Genomic DNA, 3,957 nt, shown 5'->3' with positions numbered 1-3,957 from the left:
TGTACCGTTGTCGGATTGTGATTTACGTTTGAGAAATTCGTGCCACTCGGGACGGCGGGTACCTGTGCTAAAATGTGAGTGGGCAAGGAAGAATTCTGAACGAACCAACGACTCATCTTGGAACAAAGACACTTGATCAACATTCTGATGAAAGGATCAGCCATAGTAAGACCCCAATTTACCGATTTTATATCATATCTGTTGTTGCATGTGAATCTGGACGGTTGGGCGCCTAGCCCGAATCTGACCCTGGTTAAAATATATCCGGTCCCGTTCCGAGCTAACGTGGTTATCTAATAGATTTACATATTCTGTCTGTCCCTGTAAACATTTTAAAAGATCTGAAATTGGTGGCCTTATGTCACACAGACGATATCTTTCATCTGGTGTCTTGGGACTTGTGATTTTTAATGAATCATTTAGATGCTACAAGGTTACTATTTGTGACGCTATGCTAGCTGTTGCTAATCCAGTGGGGTGAGGTTGGGGGTGCTACCGGATTCAGGGTTGGTGACTTCGTGAGAAGTTAATACGCTGTCTGGTACTGGTGTCTTATCTATTTCTACTCTTTTTAAGTTCAGCGAGGTTAAATACCTGTCTGGTATGGTTCTCTATCTATCTCGTCTTTTCAGTTCTAAAGGGTTAATACCTGTCTGGTAGTGGTTCTCTATATATTCCCTCTCTTTTCAGTTTCAGCAGGTTTAATTACCTGTCTGGCGGCCCGAACATAAACCTTTCTTCTTTACCTCCTCTAAGCACCACTGTACAACTGATGTCTGTATTGGGTACAACATTGCGCATGTCATATTCTGTTACACTGTTTCTGTCCCAAATGGCACCCTTAATCCCTATAGATAGTGCAATACTTTTGACTGGGGGGGTGTTCTTTTCCAGGGGATGACTGACCATCATGCCACTCCATCTTGATACAGGTATGTGGGAATGTGTTGGTTAGCAGCATTACACACCCTGCACCCCACTTAGCTGGATTGATTCTAAGCAGGGTTGGTCCCTGGATGGGAGACCAGATGCTGCTGGGAATGGGTGTTTGGAGGGGCCAGTAGGAGGCACTTCTTTTCCTTCTGGTTTTCTGAAAAAAATAGATCCAAGTCCCAGGGAGGATTGGGGACGATTGCCCGTTTTGAGGGTGGCGATCTTTCAGATGGGATTGCTAAACGGGGTGTCCTTACTCTCGTGGTCACGTAAAGATCCCATGCCCACTTATCATAAGAGTAGGGATGGTTAACCCGTTGGTGTCCTGGCCTTAATTTTCCCAACCTCGCCCTCATACCATCACGGTCACCCTAATCATCCCCAGGCTTCCAAATGTCTAATTCATTCCCCCTCCTCTCCCTGTAACTGTTCCCTAGGTTGTTGCCTGTAATGAGAATGTGTTCAGTCATTTTACATTGGTTTAATAATGAAAAAATGTACCCCATGTATGCATAACAATTTACCCATGGAGCATGTCGACAACTTTTCCAGGTAACAGAAATAACCACATGTCTGAATACTTATGTAAACGGTGATATTTCAGTATTTTTTGTTATCTATACATTTGCAAACATTTTTAAAAGTGTTTTTGCTTTGTTCATTAATGGTTTGGGTAGATTGAGGGGAACAAACATATAAATCAATTGTAGAATAAGGCTGTAAGCGGAAAAAGCCAAGGTACTGATATACCCTGAATCCACGTGGGCCTGGATTCAAGTCAATGTGCTGGGTAGACAATGTCTGTTGAAGAGAAATGCAGAGTTCTGCGTTATGTGGGATGATTCATCATTCAAGGTAATACACAGCAGATGTCAGGCCAATTTGGAAATACCTTTAAATGCTTGAAATCCGGCAATGGGGACCTCCAGCCCCAGGAGATATCGCTATCCCTGTGGTTTCCCCCATCCCCTCCAATGGATTAAAACAGATCCCCACCAGTAGGTGGGGGCAATAGGTTTATCCCCTCCAAGTGTGTTCCTCTCTGCTCATCCACCCTAGTCCTCACTCCCCTTCGCTCCCCCAAAGGGATACACCTCTACCTGGGTGAAGGTCAGGCAACAGTTGGGGCTCAAAGAGCCGGCACCAATTGAGATCCATAGCACTCATTCTAATGACATCACTATTTCGCACTATGACATAATGTAATTTATTCGTTTAACTGCTAGTTGTGAACAAAATAACTGTGAGGAACCCTTACAGGAGAATCGAGGATTCAACAGAGAAGGATGAACAATGACATAGGGGCGTAAATATATATATATACTTACATTGTAATTATTCTTGAATGCAGACGGTCAGTCAATGTGCCAAAGGATTAGCATTTTCAATGAATATAAATTTAGTAGACTGTGTGTAGTGACATCCTTCTTTGTCTTTTCCCGCCCCTTTCCTTTGACTACCAAGCCGTCATATCGGGCTAGTCCACTATGGGACTTTTCTATCATTGGTTAAGTAACAATATCTTGACTGGTTATGTAATTCTGTGTGATTATTTTAATTTTAGTTAGTAAATAAATAAAGGCCAAGTTGTTTGGCCAATTTGTATATTGCTGATTCATTATGGAAACCAGAGTTCGTGCAGATAACCAATCATTTTACGACATTCAGATGAGACTGAATGAGTTAAAGAATAATTGATGACTGAAATGTAAGAGATTTTTAGATCTGTAAGAGTTAATTCGGAAGACGGAACTCCTTTAAATAAGCTTTTCCGTGGTGCCCCAGGTTATTAGTGAGTTAATTGTTGCATGATTTAATTCAATCACGTAATCGATTTAAAATAGCATATCACAGACAGTCAATGACACTACAAAGTGATAAGAAACATTGCATCAGAACATTGAGGCAAAATATTACCATAACTTTGTCATAAAACCAATAATAAATGTAAATGATAATATCAAATAAACATATGTTATGTGTATATCTTACAGTACTGTATACTGTAATAGAACAATACAGTACTGTGTAATGTAATAGAATAGAAACAGTACTCTATACTGTAATAGAATAGTACTGTAATAGAATAGTACTGTAATAGAATAGTACTGTATAACGTAATAGAATAGTACTGTATAACGTAATAGAATAGTACTGTATACTGCAATATAATAGTACTGTAGAATGTACCGTAATAGAATAGTACAGTACTGTATAATGTAATAGAATAGTACTGGACTGTATACTGTAATAGAATAGTACTGTAGAATGTAATAGAATAGTACAGGACTGTATAAGGTAGTAGAATAGTACAGTACTGTAGAATGTAATAGAATAGTACAGTATAACGTCATAGAATAGTACAGGACTGTAGAATGTAATAGAATAGTACAGGACTGTATAATGTAATAGTGCAGTACTGTAGAATAGAAGTATTGTTCCTGTGAGCGAACATCAAGAAGAAATTAAAACATATGTTTATAATGTTCTCAGCCTTCATATAAAATATAACTGGACATCGAGGCTATTTCAGAAATACAAAGCAAAGTTATTGTGTTCAGATGAATGGGAAAATATTTAACATAAAAATTATTTACAAGGTTCCCCCTCTTATTCATCATTGTTTAAAAGGCATAACTGACCCTAGATCAGCACTCCAACTAAGTGTGAATACAGTAGTACTGTGTCTCAGTTGGTAGAGCATGGTGTATGGGTTCAATTCCCAATGGGGCATGAAAGAAGGATCTACAAAGTGTTTCTAAATGGCATATTATGATATATTATTCTAACACTTAGTATGACTATACAGGTCCAGATATACAGGGTTTCTGTCAAACTTGTTGTGTTCAGGTCTGCCTGGTTCTGGGTTTGTTGTGTTCAGGTCTTCTTGCTTTGTTGTGCTCAGCTCTTCTTGGTTCTGGGTTTGTTGTGTTCAGGTCCTCTTGGTTCTGGGTTTGTTGTGTTCAGGTCCTCTTGGTTCTGGGTTTGTTGTGTTCAGGTCTTCTGGGTTTGTTGTGTTCAGGT

The 3,957-nt window shown here is 39.5% G+C and overlaps 1 long non-coding RNA gene across 2 annotated transcripts in view; it reads left to right on the top strand.

Moving 5' to 3' along the window:
* The first annotated feature begins 3,744 nt into the window (after positions 1–3,744).
* Positions 3,745–3,957, top strand: part of LOC139025494 (uncharacterized) — a 40,729-nt gene continuing 40,516 nt past the window's right edge. Inside the window, exon 1 of one of the 2 annotated variants that reach the window (XR_011477083.1) lies at positions 3,745–3,955. This is a non-coding gene — a long non-coding RNA (uncharacterized lncRNA). The remainder of the gene's footprint in view (positions 3,956–3,957) is intronic. The other variant, XR_011477084.1, reaches the window with a different exon arrangement.

Source organism: Salvelinus sp. IW2-2015, unplaced genomic scaffold (genome assembly GCF_002910315.2).
Source record: "Salvelinus sp. IW2-2015 unplaced genomic scaffold, ASM291031v2 Un_scaffold2772, whole genome shotgun sequence".
Taxonomy (NCBI): Eukaryota; Metazoa; Chordata; class Actinopteri; order Salmoniformes; family Salmonidae; genus Salvelinus; species Salvelinus sp. IW2-2015.
Note: the sequence above shows the minus strand (reverse complement) of the source record. Positions and strands in the feature narration are given on the sequence as shown.